This window comes from Schistocerca gregaria, chromosome X (assembly GCF_023897955.1).
Source record: "Schistocerca gregaria isolate iqSchGreg1 chromosome X, iqSchGreg1.2, whole genome shotgun sequence".
NCBI classification, from domain to species: Eukaryota; Metazoa; Arthropoda; class Insecta; order Orthoptera; family Acrididae; genus Schistocerca; species Schistocerca gregaria.
The window spans coordinates 758,820,764-758,838,439 of record NC_064931.1 but is presented as its reverse complement, the minus strand read 5'-3'; the positions used below and the strand labels follow the sequence as shown (position 1 = coordinate 758,838,439).

General features: G+C 42.7%; 1 non-coding gene across 1 annotated transcript; it reads left to right on the top strand.

Annotated features, from left to right (window-relative positions):
- Positions 1-15,016: 15,016 nt before the first annotated feature.
- LOC126300029 (U2 spliceosomal RNA) lies at positions 15,017-15,207 on the top strand. Its single transcript, XR_007552854.1, has one exon. It is a non-coding gene; the product is annotated as a U2 spliceosomal RNA (small nuclear RNA).
- Positions 15,208-17,676: the final 2,469 nt, after the last annotated feature.

Here is a 17,676-nt window from a genome sequence, read left to right as displayed (position 1 = left end):
TTGACTTTTGATGACTATTAAGGTAAATAAATTGGTTTTTCTCTATCAAAATCTTTCATTTGCTAACTGTGCCTATCAGTAGTTAGTACCTTCAGTAGTTTGAATCTTTTATTTAGCTGGCAGTAGTGGCGCACGCTGTATTGGAGTAGCTTGAGTAACGAAGATTTTTGTAAGGTAAGTGATTTGTGAAAGATATAGTTTAATGTTAGTCAGGGCCATTCCTTCGTAGGGATTATTGAAAGTCAGATTCCGTTGTGCTAAAAATGTTGTGTGTCAGTTTAAGCACAGTCTTGTACAATTGTTCAAAGGGGACGTTTCACTACAATCAACCAACGAGTGCTCCAAAAAGGACCGGCAGAGTCTGTGTGCACACGTTGCCATGGTGATTGTGACTTAGGCCAGGCAGAGAATGTTTGTGGCGGAGCAGACTGACACTGTGACGTCATCTGTTCTTTTTGGGTGTCCATACCCTGCCAAGTGCAGTGTCTGTGCGCTAACTTTTTCGTACGAACAAACCCCCAGTGTCCTTAGTGAAGTAACTACAACACCTCTTTTTGCAAAGCTTTAGGGATCAACACACGTTTCTATCCACTGTCATTTTGAACAAGACTCACACTAAGCCGGCCGGGGTGGCAGAGCGGTTCTAGGCGCCTTAGTCTGGAAACGCGCGACCGCTACGGTCGCAGGTTCGAATCTTGCCTCGGGCATGGATGTGTGTGATGTCCTTAGGTTAGTTAGGTTTAGGTAGTTCTGAGTTCTAGGGGACTGATGACCTCAGATGTTAAGTCCCATAGTGCTCAGAAACATTTGAACCATTTTTTGAAGAATCACACCGTGCTGTGTTGCGAGGCTATGGCGACGTGGAAAGTATCGGCGCACTACAGAGTTCTTTGTGCTATGCAATGAGCGAGGGCAACATGTGCGAATTTATTTTAGCAACATGTACAGCCAGTAGCGGTGGCCGTGCGGTTCTAGGCGCTTCAGTCCGGAACTGCGAGACTGCTACGGTCGCAGGTTCGAATCCTGCCTCGGGCATGGATGTGTGTGATGTCCTTAGGTTAGTTAGGTATAGGTAGTTCTAAGTTCTAGGGGACTGATGACCTCAGATGTTAAGTCCCATAGTGTTCAGAGCCATTTCATTTAAACCAACATGTACAAATCTGGATCAGCTTCCGTGGCCTGTGCAATTTTCCTATAGTTCAGAGGACTGGACTGAAGCAATGCAGAATCCTGGCCATCCTGGCATCCATCGATGCGGCAGAAGCGTCAAAGTCTGTATCAGGGCGAATCGGAAGACGTGAAAGGGCGTAAACATTACCATGTCGGACGATACACAATCTTGTACTAGTACTGATACAACAACAAAGCCCATCTTAGCAATTTTTGAGCAGCTCGGCTTCATCAGATGAAACAAGGACTGCAATGGCTTGTGATCCGTTACTAATTAGAATTTTCTGCCATAAAAATAGTGGTGCAATTTGGTGACACCATACTCAATAGCCAATGCCTCTTTCTCTATTTGTGAATAGTTACACAGAGCTTTGGACAACGCTTTTGATGCGAAAGCAATACGCCTGTCTTCATCACCAATTCTGTGAGAAAGCACTACACCGATTCCGTAAGAGGAAGCGTCAACTTGCAACACATCCGGTTCGTCAGGATCAAAGTGAACAAAGCATGTATCACTGAGCAATGCATCTTTAAGTTTTTGAAAAGCTCCTTGGCACTCAACTGAACAAACAAAGGGGACATTCTTGCGACGCAAGCGATGCAATGGAGCAGCGATTTGTGCAAAATGCCGTATGAACCGAATATAATAGTTCACGTCCCCTAAGACTGATCGCAGTTCAGTGACATTGCGAGGAACTGGCATCTCGGATGGCTAACAAATGTGACTGAAGGGACTGTGCACCTTGACTGTTTATGACATGACCAACATACTGCAACTCAGGTTTCAAAAACTCACACTTGTCCAGTCTACACTTTAGTCCTGCCTCAGATAACACACGAAACAAAGCACGCAAATCTGCAATGTGTTCTTCAGATGTACGACATGATACGACAACATCGTCCAAATAGTTTTAACAGCTTGGTATTTGAGCAGTCAGCTGTTCCAAATACCGTTGTAAAATGGCGGGTGCGAAAGCACTACCAAAAGACAAACGCAAATATTTAAACAAGCCAATACGAGTATTCATTACACACCCTTTTTGAGATTCTTCATCGAGCGGTAATTGAAGACATGGGTCGCGCAAGTCAATTTTCCAAAATTAGCGACCGGTACCTTATCTGTGCATGAGATCCTGTGGGCGTGGCAATGCATAAATATCAATCACAGTTTGTGGGTTTGGCTGTAGACTTGAAGTCAACACAGAGGTGAATGCCACCTGAAGGATTGGAGAGCAAAACCAGTCGTCTTGCCCACTGACTGACTTGCATGGGCGCAACAGCTCTGCTATCTTATAATTCCTTAAGTTCAGTGGCCACTTTGTACCGTAATGCAATGGGAACAGTTCTGGCCCGGCAAAATTTCGGCTGATTATTTTCTCTCATAGTAATATGAGCAACAAAACTGTTAGCCTCACCTAAACCTTCAGAAAAGAGTTCAGGGAATTCTTTCAGCAAGCTAACTACACTGTCTTTGGCATTGAATGCGGTCACTGACAACACATTGTACTGAAATGAAGCGATAATTAAATGGACACCCTAGCTGCAAACAGGCGTTAATGTACTTCATTAGGGACATGCTGAAAATGTGTGCCCCGACCGGGACACGAACCCGGGATCTCCTGCTTACATGGCAGACGCTCTATCCATCTTTTTTATTTTAATCTCATTTTGTTCGTTTTTAATCTGCTCGGGGCACTGGCGTAGCACTGAAGAAACTGTCTGCCTGCTAGATTTGCTAATGCCTGCAACATGCTTTGAATACACTGCATTGATTACATAGGTCTTGTGACTAGATTTTTGTGAGTGGGCAGAATTCTTATGTTTGTTCCACTGCAAACATATGGATTGTATGTGACCTTCCTTGACATAAGCTTAACACTGTGCTTGTCTGGACGGGCAACCTTGGCGATTGTGGCGTGAATAGCACCGAGGGCATGACTTAATTCTGTTCGCTTGCTTAGAGAACTGTTTACATGGCATGAAGAACTGTTTACATGAGGTAGTAAGCGCGTGATGTTGCTGCCTATTGGGCTAGACGCGAGCAAGGGACGACTCTACCCGACAAATTCGCGACTACTCACATTTATCGGCCGCTACGATACCTGAATCATACTGCTCTGGAATTTGCACCATGTGCTGAAATGAGGGATCGGACGTTTCAAAATCTATTCTCTAAGTTTGACATCAGTTACATTGTACATAATTGTATCACGCAACGTAACATCTGAAAATGAAGCACCAGAAGCACATGTGAATTTGCATTTCCTCATCATACTCTGAAAATCTGTTACCCATTCGCGATAAATTTGTTCTCACCTTTTCTTGCAACGACAGGATTGGTACCTAGTTGCCATCACATTCACTTGTTGGTCATAACAGTTAATTAGCGAATCTGCAAACTGATCGGCCGGACTGGGTGGCCGAGCGGTTCTAGGCGCTACAGTATGGAACCGCGTGACCGCTACGGTCGCAGGTTCGAATCCTGCCTCGGACATGGATGTGTGTGATGTCCTTAGGTTAGTTAGGTTTAAATAGTTCTAAGTCCTAGGGGACTAATGACCACAGAAGGCCCATAGTGCTCAGAGCCCCTGCAACCTGATCATAGGAAAGTTAACTTGGAGTGGCGTTAGGGAAATATTTCTGAATGAGGCGAAAAACTGCGCTTCCTACCACTGACAAAAAGTAATGAAATTTCACAGTACCTGATACTTTGTTAGTAATGATGTGCGCTTCATAGTGTTGCAACCACTTGAGCGATTCCTCTCCTTTTTCGTTAAACTGGCGAAAAGACGATACGGCACTTGGAGCTAAAGTTGTTGCTTGTGGCACTGCACTAGCGGCTTGGTTCCCAAGCAGCTCCTGTATCGTGTTTAGTAGTGTAGCTATCTGCTGTGTCTGAAACTGAAACATCTGTGTTAGCTGCACTGCATCTATCGCTTGCAGCTGAGGCGACTGAGCAGGGGCTGGGGGAGGTGATTGCTAATTTTGGAACTGACAAATGCAATAAACAGACAAAGCAACCAAGGAAAATAAGTACACTAGCAAAGAAAATTTTTGCAACGCCCACCTGAAAAACTCTGAATAGCAAACAACACTATAAAAGATAATGTTAAAACATGTAAACACATCCCTACAAAGAAAAGACAAGGTAGAATTAAAGCTCCAGCAAAACACAAAAGCCCACAACAAAAAATTGTGGCAGCTAGGCTCTGGATGTGAAGCGGGGCAAGTTGTCGCGGAGGTTCTTCTCACACTTCGTCGCCAAATATATGGTGTCTAGGAAGCTTTCATACTTGGTTTGCTAGACAAACATTCAAACAAATCGTATTGATGAGTTTTATTACAATAATAAAATTACAGTACTTAACTTGTGTCACAAGCAAAGGGTGACATACGAAATAAGAAATTTCCTTCAGTATAGACAATTCCTAGTCCGTGCTGCATACAGGGTGTTACGAAAAGCCGGCGGCTGGTGGCCCATCGGTTCTGGCGCTGCAGTCTGGAACCGCGCGACCGCTACGGTCGCATGTTCCAATCCTGTCTCGGGCATGGACGTGTGTGTTGTCTTTAGGTTAGTTAGGTTTAAGTGGTTCTAAGTTCTAGGGGACTTATGACCTCTGCAGTTGAGTCCCATTGTGCTCAGAGCCATTTGAACTATTTTTTTGTTACGAAAAGGTACGGCCAAATTCCAGGAAACATTCCTCACACACAAATAAAGAAAAGGTGTTATGTGGACATGTGTCCGGAAACGATTAATTTCCATGTCAGAGCTCATTTTAGTTTCGTCAGTATGTACTGTACTTCCTCGATTCACCGCAAGTTGGCCCAATTGAAGGAAGGTAATGTTGACATGCGACTCATTGCTCTACAGTACTAGCATCAAGCACATCAGTACGTAGCATCAACAGGTTAGTGTTCATCACGAACGTGGTTTTGCAATCAGTGCAACGTTTACAAATGCAGAGTTGGCAGATGCTCATTTGATGTATGGATTAGCACGGGGTAATAGCCGTGGCGCGGTACGTTTGTATCGAGACAGATTTCCAGAACGAAGGTGTCCCGACAGGAAGACGTTCGAAGCAATTGATCGGCGTCTTAGGGAGCACGGAATATCCCAGCCTATGACTCGCGACTGGGGAAGACCTAGAACGACGAGGACACCTGCAACGGACGAGGTAATTTTTCGTGCAGTTGACGATAACCCTAATGTCAGCGTCAGAGAAGTTGCTGCTGTACAACGTAACGTTGACCACGTCACTGTATGGAGAGTGCTACAGGAGAACCAGTTGTGCAGACACTATCAGCACCTGATTGGCCTCCACGGGTACACTTCTGCGATTGGTTCACCCAACAATGTGTAATCCTCATTCCAATGCAAATGTTCTCTTTACGGATGAGGCTTCATTCCAACGTGATCAAGTTGTAAAATTTCACAATCAACATGTGTAGGCTGACGAGAATCCGCACGCAATTGTGCAATCACGTCAACACAGATTTTCTGTGAACGTTCGGGCAGGCATTGTTGGTGATGTCTTGATGGGCCCCATGTTCTTCCACCTACGCTCAATGGAGCACGTTATCATGATTTCATACGGGATACTCTACCTGTGCTGCTAGAACATGTGCCTTTACAAGTACGACACAACATGTCGTTCATGCGCGATGGAGCTCCTGCACATTTCAGTCGAAGTGTTCGTACGTTTCTCAACAACAGATTCGGTGACCGATGGATTGGTAGAGGCGGACCAATTCCATGGCCTCCACGCTCTCCTGACCTCAACCCTCTTGACTTTCATTTATGGGGGCATTTGAAAGCTCTTGTCTACGCAACCCCGTTACCAAATGTAGAGACTCATCGTGCTCGTATTGTGGACTGCTGTCATACAATACGCCACTCTCCAGGGCTGCATCAGCGCAGCAGGGATTCCATGCGACGGAGGGTGGATGCATGTATCCTCGCTATCGGAGGACATTTTGAACATTTCCTGTAACAAAGTGTTTGAAGTCACACTGGTACGTTCTGTTGCTGTGTGTTTCCATTCCATGATTAATGTTATTTGAAGAGAAGTAATAAAATGAGCTCTAACATGGAAAGTAAGCGTCCAGATAACATATTTTCTTTCTTTGTATGTGAGGAATGTTTCCTGAAAGTTTGGCAGTACCTTTTTGTAACATCCTGTAGTGTGTACAAGTGAAGTAACTGGAGTTGACGCTGCTACAGAACTGGCTAATCTTGAAGCCGCTATTCAACTGGGTCGTCACCAGTCGGTCGCAGCGCTTACGTCCTCTCCACATAGGGGCCGCTGCTGTCGCGTTGTCGTCCTGGAGCGGGGTCGGTCAGCGTGGATTGGCTGACGTCTTCTCACAGTCATCTCTTCTCTGTCGTTCCCGGCTGGCGTGCTGGCGTTTGGCTTTACGCCGTAAGAAGGGGAGGGAGAGGATGCTCTGATAAGTTGAACTGTGTGGGGTGGACCTACAGGTCGTAGAAGGGGCAAATGTTGGGGCGGAGTTCATGATCTGGGAGGGAAAGATGCTTGAATGTTGTTTGGTAGAGCATGTGTAGGGTATGGAAGTGAAGGGTTGGTGGAATGTTTGGTAAAGGTGCGGCAGCATACGCGGCTTGGAAAGTATACGGGAAACGATAGGGTTGTTGGAGTCAAGTTCACAGATGGTGAATATTGTTCCAAGGCGTTCTTTGTGTATGAGGAGACGGAGGAATGTGATGAGTTCGTAAAGAATCCTTGTGGTGGAAGGTAAAGGGATGTGTAAAGCGAGGTGGGGTGCATGGCATTCGAGAATCTGGAAGGGCTTATAGAACTTGGGAGGGGCAGATATCCAAGCAACATTTGCATAGCAAAGGATGGGGCGGAATAGGGATTTGTATGTGCAAAAGAGATTCGAGGGGTGTAGTTCCCATGTTCGACCAGTTAGTTGGTTTAGTAGTCTGCCATAGCTGGCACAGTTTTCCACATATATAGGCACGATTGCAGCCTCTGGCACAAATCAGAGAGGGCCGAAACGACACTTGGGTGGAAGGTGAGTTGGGCAGCTCGTGCCTGCCGTGGGACAAAGCCCCATGAGAAACACAGGCCATGGGGCATACGTCACAGTACATGACACTGCAAATCTTACGAGTGCTAGCAGCAGTCTCCGATGGGGAGTGAGTAACTATTTCAGATGAGTTTAATACAGTACTGACCATTAAAATTGCTACACCAAGAAGAAATGTAGATGATAAACGGGTATTCATTGGACAAATATATTATACTGGAACTGACATGTGATTACATTTTCACGCAGTTTGAGTGCATATATCCTGAGAAATCGGTACCCAGAACAACCACCTCTGGCCGTAATAACGGCCTTGATACGCCTGGGCATTGAGTCAAACAGGGCTTGGATGGCGTGAACAGGTACAGCTGCCCATGCAGCTTCAACACGTTACCACAGTTAATCAAGAGTAGTCACTGGCGTACTGTGACGAGCCAGTTGCTCCGCCACCATTGACCAGACGTTTGCAGTTGGTGAGATATCTGGACAATGTGCTGGCCAGGGCAGCAGTCGAACATTTTCTGTATCCAGAAAGGCCCGTACAGGACCTGCAACATGCGGTCGTGCATTATCCTGCTGAAATGTAGGGTTTCGCACGGATCGAATGAAGGGTAGAGCCACGGGTCGTAACACATCTGAAATGTAACGTCCACCGTTCAAAGTGTCGTCAATGCAAACAACAGGTGACCGAGACGTGTAACCAATGGCACCCCATACCATCGAGCCGGGTGATACGCCAGTAAGGCGACGACGAATACACGCTTCCAATGTGCGTTCACCGCGATGTCGCCAAATACGGATGGGACCATCATGATGCTGTAAACAGAACCTGGATTCATCGGAAAAAATGACGTTTTACTATTCGTGCACCCAGGTTCGTCGTTGAGTACACCATCGCAGGCGCTCCTGTCTGTGCTGCAGCGTCAAGGGTAACCGCAGCCACGGTCTCCGAGCTGATAGTCCATGCTGCTGCAAACGTCGTCGTCGAACTGTTCGTGCTGATGGTTGTTGTCTTGCAAACGTCCCCATCTGTTGACTCAGGGATCGAGACGTGGCTGCACGATCCGTTACAGCCATGTCGATAAGATGCCTGTCACCTCGACTGCTAGTGATACGAGGCCGTTGGGATCTAGCACAGCGTTCCGTATTACGCTCCTGAACCTACCCGACCAACGCGGGCAGCAATGTCGCGAAACGATAAACCGCAATCGCGATAGGCTACAATCCGACCTTTATCAAAGTCGGAAACGTGATGGTACGCATTTCTCCTCCTTACACGAGGCATCACAACAACGTTTCACCAGGCAACGCCGGTCAACTGCTGTTTGTGTATGAGAAATCAGTTGGAAACTTTCCTCGTGTCAGCACGTTGTAGGTGTCGCCACCGGCGCCAACCTTGCGTGAATGCTCTGAAAAACTAATTTGCATATCACAGCATCTTCTTCCTGTCGGTTAAATTTCGAGTCTGTAGCACGTCACCTTCCTAGTGTAGCAATTTTAATAGCCACTAGTGTAATTCTTGACTATGTGTTTAAACGCTTGCAAGATCTCGACAGCATATGACATAATTAAGACCTTTAGTGGGTACCTTTTCAAATAAATATTGTTTTCCCGTGGGCCCTGCACAAAGCCGAGCGTTTGCGAAGTGTGGGGGACAAACCGACTAGTATGACGTCCATTGCATGGCGCGTATATACCGTTGGCCCCTTGCGGGACCGAGTGATGTCAGTTGGCTAGAGGGGCCGGTACCACGTGTGAAACTGCCGCTCCCGCCTCCCTAGAAGCATCAAGCGTCCATCTTTTCTTCCTTGTTGTTTGAAGAAAATCAAAACTTTGGTAGATAAAAAATCAGACACATTACTTTTCTCTCACTCCTCGTAATACGTACAGTTTATATATGGAGTATGCTTAGCGACGACATGTACATGCAGTTTTCTGCGTTACATGATTGACACCTGTTGAAGGGTGATTTAGTAAGTAACGCTCCATGTAGCATTATTCTGCCTGTTCGATCACGTTGGACCACGGCTTAATAGCTCATTGATTTTGAGCGTGAGCTTCCGCGCCTGCTCACGCTCTTGCTCATGAGCATAGCAGTAGCGGCGTGGTAGAGAGTATACAAAATTTTGCGCGCATTAAGTGGTCGCGACAACAGGGGGAGCGATAGCTGCGAAATAGAGGAAGATCAGTTTTGACAGAGGTGCCATCTACTAGCAGCCATGGCGAGTCGGCTTTGTGTAACACGGAACATGTCTTCGCACTTCGATCTGCAGTGCGACGAATGTTCACAATATACGTGGAGAGATGGGTTCGCTGAGTACTTTGAGGAAGATGAATTTACATGTCTCGCAACGTTCGACAATAGGGAAACAGGAAATGTGAATGACCTGAGAGAGCATAAGATGTTTTCAAACCTAAAAGGAAGCACTCTAAAGAGACAGAAGAAGTAAAATTAAATGAGTCTGCGTTTGAATGAGCTAAAAAAATGCACTATCGTAAACAAAGAGCTTGTGCCCTTTCACAGATGGTAATTTTGTAAAAGAATACTTGGTAGTTACAGCAGAATATATATGTCCACTACATCTAGAACAATTTCGCTTGGCTCTGCTATCAAACATGACAGTCTTGTGTCTCACACAGGTTATGGCAGACTATGTTCAGAGTCAGATTGGAAAGTATTGCTAAAGAGTCTGTCGCATATAGTTTAGCGCTCTATGAAAGTCGGAATATCACTGGCACACAGTTGGATGTGACATTCTTAGCAGTGTTGAAGAAAATGTAAGTTTTCCACAGAATTCATGAGTATTTGTGTCTACAGACGACGTGCTAGACATGTTTAAAAAAATTACTCTTAGTGCAAATGGATGGGAAAATGAAAAAAAAAGCTTCAGGACCCAATTTGCACTGATTTAGATCTTGAAATAATTGATCAGTGAATCGGTAAGGAATATGAAGACAGCCTAGATTTCCCTCAGTATCAGTTTCCTTGTTCACACAAGTCTTCACACATGTCTCCTCACCCTATTCTAGTAGTAGATTAAAGGGCTTTCTACTGCAATTTTGATATCAAATTGATATGCTACTCAATTAAAATTATCAATTAAACTGCTCCCTCCCCCTCTCCTTAACCTATTGCTCTACCAATGGAGGTACCTGTTGTTATGCTAATTGATTTATGACCCCCTGGGAATAATCAGTCCTTCTGTGAAACAGCCCACCACATGCCCCCTCCCAAGCCTCCTGCTCCCTCCGGGAAAAGGAACATTTGTTCAGTTCTGCATCAGTTTTCCCCCTGACGGAAAATTTCCCAACCTTCCCCTCCATTCCCCCAATTCACCTGACTCCTCCCCAATTTGGACATTGGTGGGAAATGACTCAATCTGTACTGAAGAGGAAGGATCTTATGACATAAAATTCAAATCAGTCTCAATAATATATTGCTGCATATTCTTTATTTAATCAGTTTGCAGGAGACAGGGCTCATCCTTGGTGAGAAACAACTCATTTGCAGACCTCCACTCTGATGACATCACCTCATCTCATACTGGTTTAAACTGGTGCAGTTAGGTCAAAATCCTTATACCATTGATGACATAACCCATTGATTCCCTGGAAATACTGAGGCACTTTCGACTGATCGCTACAGCTCATTTGCAAATTTGGTTGTAAGTTTTTCATCAAAATGAGTGACAGTGTGGAATATCGCAATTTGAGAGAAAATCACTTGTCATACATCTGAGGTCTTGTAAGCACCCTCCTCCACCACCACAACCCATAACCAGCGGAAAACCCTGATCGCACCTTTACGCTGACAGGGCAGACATTCTGGAAACCGCACCTGCGCCGTCTGCCTCATTTATACCCACATACACTGGTTCCGAGAGAGTCCTAAACACAGGGCTGGCTCGTGTGGCTCACAGATCGGAAACTGCGCTAATCCCCGAACAAAGCGTCAAGTGACAGCAACCCTTTGTGCGGTTCTGCCGACAGGTAAGAGGTTGCAGAAAACCCTAGCTTTCCACTGCCACAAACATCAAAAGTGATGTCCTGCTCTGATTACAGTGCTACAGTATGGTGCGGGCAATAATATATCACAAAAAACCAGCGTCAATAAAGACCTAGACATTCTATAAAGATCGCCAAAAATTCTGCCTATCTCGTGTACCTCAAATAGACTCTATAAAACACACACATGGTAACAGCTCCAAGTAGATGCACGGTTCTAGAAAAATAACAACGTTATTGCAATTTCCTGGGACCCACGCGACAACGCGTCTACTCCCCATAGTGTCTGCAAGCCTTGTGCCTAAGCCTGCAGAAAACTATATTTCACTGAAAAAATACGGCAACCAGCCACTTTTTAATGCGTTTTTTTATTTACGCCAATATGCATTTCGGGTTTGCACCCATCTTCAGCTGGCAAATTACATGGATCTTCAGTTACTACAGTAGTACAATCTCGACAGCAGTTTGGATGCTGCAGCAGGCCTGTGCAAAAGCAACGACTCCAATCATTTACTTCAATTTCGCGAGTTTAAAGTCACACACTATCAGCTGTTCATTTTACTTACATTCTCCTCTCCTTCTTTTTTCCTGGCTTTTCTTCTTTTTTGCAACAACACAAACACTTTTTATCACGTATTTTGCACAGGCGCACTGCGTTATCCGCCATGTTGTCGACTGACAGTTTTTGTTTACATACAAATGGTTTATCTATGGACAGAGTTATATTTTTACGAAAGTTTTGAGGTTCTAAGATAAGCTATTGTTTTCTAAATATTGACTTGGCTGATAGAAGTATCCTAACATGACACATTTATACAAAGCAGTAATTCATACATTTACAATATAACAAAGATAGAATTAAGATATCTTAAGTTACAGAATAAACTTAAAAATATGATGAAAAAAAGTGATTTCCTCTTAAATGCAAAAGATATACATGAATGCACTGTTATGAACCCTTATGCACCACGTCTACGAGCACAACCTAAGACCCATAAAGTTAACTGTCCCATACGTCCAATTGTTAATTCTCGGAGCAGCCCAACTTATAAAATCAGCAAGAAACTGAATGAGGTCCTTAGCAACACATTCAAATTTGAAGAGACATACTCAGTAAAGAACAGTTATGAACTTATTAATTGTCTAAAGGAAATTCAGATTCCTGATACTGCTAGGTTTGCATCACTTGGCATCACAAACCTCTACACAAACATACCCGTCAAAGAAACAATAGAAATAATTAAAAACAATTTACTTAAACATAAAAATTTGGCATTACCAGAAATATATGAATTCATTGATCTATTAACACTAGTACTATCACACAACTATTTTTCTTTTAATAACAAAATGTAACAGCAGAAAGAGGGCCTGGCTATGGGTAGCTGCCTTGCCAGTTTGCTTGCACATATTTTCATCAATAACTTAGAATGTAAATTTTTTAAAGAAAACCCCCAGATGGTAAACAAGATAATTTATTACAAGAGGTATGTTGATGATATAATAGTCTTATTTGATGGCACAGCAGAAGAAATTGATAACCTTGCAATAGAAATGAATAAAATACATCAGAACATCATCTTCACTGTAGAACACCAAACAGAAGTAGGTTTAAATTTTCTGGATCTCTGCATAAGTAGCTCCAACAACAAACACAAATTTCAAGTATACAGGAAACCAACATACACAGATAATACAATTAACAAGTCATCCTGCCACCCAGATAAACATAAGACGGCTTCATACAGAGCAATGCTAAACAGAATGCACAAAATACCACTAGAACCAGCTGACCAAATAGAAGAACTAAACACCATCAAAGCAATTGCTTACAATAATGGCTACAATCCAAAATTAATAGATGAACTAAACTCTAAGATAAATCTCCACATAAACAAACACAATAACAAAACTACATTAAAGAATACCACAGCACAGCCAAATGAAAAATATGTAAGCTTGCCATTTGTAGGAAAGCTGTCATATAAAATAGCAAACTTGTTCCGAGGAACAGATATCAAAATCAGCTACTATACAAATAACAAAATAAAGGACAAAGCTATCCATAACATTAAAAATAATACCAAACCGTACAATCAATCAGGAATATACAAACTTAACTGCAACTCATGTCCAAAAACATACATAGGCCAAACAGGGAGAAACTTCAGCATACGGTTTCGAGAACACATGGTTGCTCTTCGTTTAAAAAACTTACATAAATCCACATTCGCCCAACATGTAGCAGAAGAAGAACATCAAGTAACAGACATATCCCATAACCTACAAGTTCTCCACTTAGCCAACAAAGGAAAAAGAATGAACCTCCTAGAAGAAATCGAAATTTATTCACATAAACATGCATCCCCTTCTGACATACTTAACGACCAAACAGAGCTGCCAAACCGAATATTTCTAAAAAACTTCCACACTCTACTTATCAAACCACTTACTAAGCACAATCAAGAAATAACATAATCTATTATAAACCCAGCAAATGCATGTAATGATATAAAACATAAAAATCTTAATTCTGATATCTTAATTATATCTTTGTTATATTGTAAATGTATGAATTACTGCTTTGTATAAATGTGTCATGTTAGGATACTTCTATCAGCCAAGTCAATATTTAGAAAACAATAGCTTATCTTAGAACCTCAAAACTTTCGTAAAAATATAACTCTGTCCATAGATAAACCATTTGTATGTAAACAAAAACTGTCAGTCGACAACATGGCGGATAACGCAGTGCGCCTGTGCAAAATACGTGATAAAAAGTGTTTGTGTTGTTGCAAAAAAGAAGAAAAGCCAGGAAAAAAGAAGGAGAGGAGAATGTAAGTAAAATGAACAGCTGATAGTGTGTGACTTTAAACTCGCGAAATTGAAGTAAATGATTGGAGTCGTTGCTTTTGCACAGGCCTGCTGCAGCATCCAAACTGCTGTCGAGATTGTACTACTGTAGTAACTGAAGATCCATGTAATTTGCCAGCTGAAGATGGGTACAAACCCGAAATGCATATTGGCGTAAATAAAAAAACGCATTAAAAAGTGGCTGGTTGCCGTATTTTTTCAGTGAAATATCATTATCCACGGCCACGGAGCTCAACAGTCCAAATAAAATGGACAAATTGTTACTGCAGAAAAGTAGCTAGTGATCCCAGAGCCCCAAGGGACGTCGGTGGGAACTACTGACTGGTGATTACATCTCAAAGAGTGACGTGGTTCATACCCACTTGTATAGACAGACAAAGGCAAATCAAGTAATCTAATTTAACACTCACCATATATCAGCTTTCTTTTATGCACAGACATCTGAGAACAGAAGCGTCCTCCTGCATGTGTTGCCTGTAACCCACATGATCACAAAGGCAGCAAAACGCGTACTGAGCAGTTCTTCACTATTCACCCACACAGAGGGCGCCTCGAGAGTCGCCACCTGGACAGCTTAGTGATCACATAGCAGAAGTCAGAGTCTTTCGATATTTGGTACCTGGGAAACTACACCCACACAGCTACTAAGCTGCAGATTTCGGCTTGGATGTTTAGTTGCAACTGCAGTTTCACCCTGACATAGACTTTCCCCAGTTTAAAAAATTCAATTTACCCTATCCGGGACAGGGATGTTGTTGTTCATATACCTCAAATATCTCATGTGAAATACGGATTCCTCCCTTTCGTATGAGTCATTTTTGAAGACAAAGGAAACTGGGGTGTACACGCATTTTCTCAATGCTATAGCATCGTTACTTGCTGTGAAACTCCTGTACAATAGTATGGAATAGGGTATATATCCTCTAAGTATTCTTTCATCAGGTAAAAAAATATCTGTTCTCGTCAGCTTAATATCTGTTACATCCCCCATCACAGTACCACGACATCAAACTCATTTTTGGATCATGACGGAGTGCTAAGAACATGCTCTACCTTCGTCACAGGATGCCCTTCATTTTGTAACTTTCTTAAAGCAACCAAATGTTTCATCATGTATGAAATCTCTTAAGCCATCAGCACAGATGAGTTGTAAATATTAGGTTTATACTACGTATCACTCTATAAATTCGTTAAAACAGCTGATTTTACTACTATGTTAGTCTCTTCCCGTGTAGGTAGGAGATTGAAATTTCGTTAGAAGATATTGCCAGAACGAAAAAACACCTGATTACCACTAAAACTCCCTAATCATATCAGTGATACTCTCGCCCTCACTTCCAACCACTTGGCGGCGTATCATTGATATCAAAGTGTTTGACTAATTAATTAATTTGTGCATAAGAGTCACTTTTCATGGTGAACATTTTTTCCTGCAGTCAGATTACACTCGCCAGGTAGCTCAAATGGGAATTTGTGGAGGGATGATGATTTTCTTTTTCAGGAACACTGTTGAGAACTGATATTTGAAGTTGACTGCAGAAGGTTTCTACTGCCACCAATATTCATTTTGCATAAGGACCACAAATATAAGATACAAGAAATCAGTGCTCAAATAAAGGCATGTAGACAGTCTTTTTCCCACGTAGCAATGGTACAGGATACCCCGCGCCACACATTGTACGAAGGCTTGCGAAGAAACCATATAGATGTAACGTAAATTTAGTCTACCTGTTAAGATGTCACTACATCAATTTATAGGCACACGAAACTTGCAGGCTAATGCTATCTCTTATTTATCGAGAAAACAAAAGATGTAACTTATGCTGCTGATTGTCTCTCGCTATAAATCCTTGTATTAGCCCCTAATTTTCTAATTGCATTCACTTTGCGAGACATATGTGAGAGGTTGTAATATATTTTGCCCGCAATACTTAGTAGAAGCGGTATAGAGCTCACCTCTCAACTGCCCTTTCAACAGAGTATTGCTTACCTTCCACAGTCTCACGAATCTTCCAGTTTTCGGTATATAGTATTTTAATCCATCTGATTTCGACGAGTAAGTGATGCCCTTGCCAAGCCACACTAATTCTCACGAAATCCCATGATGTACCGACAGCACCATTCCATTAGTCAAAATGCTCTTAGTCCTCTACCCATCACTGACTAGTTAGAGAGCTAACACATGGAGAAAAGTAGAGCACTAACGTACAGGAGGAAATTCACAACCATATGGAGTATATGTGGGCTGCACAGAGAAAATCAGAAGCATAACACTTGCAATTCGTCGATATCGAATGCCTGTCTATAAATATCTCCCTGTACATATCCTAGCCACTTTTATCATTTTCGTGTGATTGCTCCACTAGAAAAATGACAGTGTAGTGGAGTCAGAGTATTTGCTAACAGCACTGTGTCTCCCTCTTTCTCTCACTCTCTCTCTCTCTCTCTCTCTCTCTCTAATCCTTATTTTTATACCGCCAGTGGAGTAAAACTATGAACTATAAAAACTTCAATAAAGTAACATGGTCGAGAATGGGATAACATTTTACATCTCTCTCTTCGATATATCGAAAACAAATACCGTCTGCATGTTGACATCGAGCATATGTGGTGATCCTTTTAAATATACATGTATTGGTCCAGTGGAGCAGGTGGCCAGTGATCGAAGTAGCTTATATAGAACTGTGTAAAGTTTTCTCGCCTATACTGTAGGAAAACCATATTACTCAGACTATCAATCACAAGAGTGGGTTCCTGTGTTGGTCTTTTGTAAGCACTGTGATACATTTTTTTTCCTATAACATATCCAAGTAGTGTATAACTACAACTTTCTACATGCCATGCATTTTTTTTCTACAATGACTTCGAGGTCTGTGTCAGGTGCTAAACTGACATTAACATCCAGAATTTTGACATTAACATGTTTCGATCCATCGGCTCTCACAGAAAGCTGGACATCGGGTGGTATAAGGTAAGCTGCTCCTACAGCATGCATTATGGTTGAAATAAAAACAGAGGCAGTGTTTTTTTATTGACAAAAATGTGGAAGGCGTCACAACATATGGAAACTGGAAGAGCCTGCAGCATTGAGGTGCGTTTCCAAACTAGTCTTCGAAAGTGATGACCTCAGCATTTAAACTCATGTTCCACAGTGACAGAGTAGCAGATGACTCAGTGTTTCATTTTCGAAGAGTCCAAGAGCATTGATTCCTCATATTGGCAGGGCATATTGCACCCCGATATACAATCATTGTTTCAGTGTCTTAGGTGGTGTCATGACTTTCTATTCTTTGGACACTGTGTCTTTCATTTTTAAGGCTTACAGTGCATAACTGCATGTGAAACAAGAGGATATATTATAGGACTTAAATCCATAGAGCATGGCTAGCAAACACAACAGTTAACTGCAATGCTGGAGGAATGTACACCCATGCAAGCATGTAAGTACACATTTTTGTCACATTTACCTCAGTTACGGATTTTCCATCAATTTTCGTGATTTCGCCAGGTTTCCCATAATCCAAATGTATTTTACCTAATCACTCGAGTTCCAAACCAGCACTCTCGATGACTTGT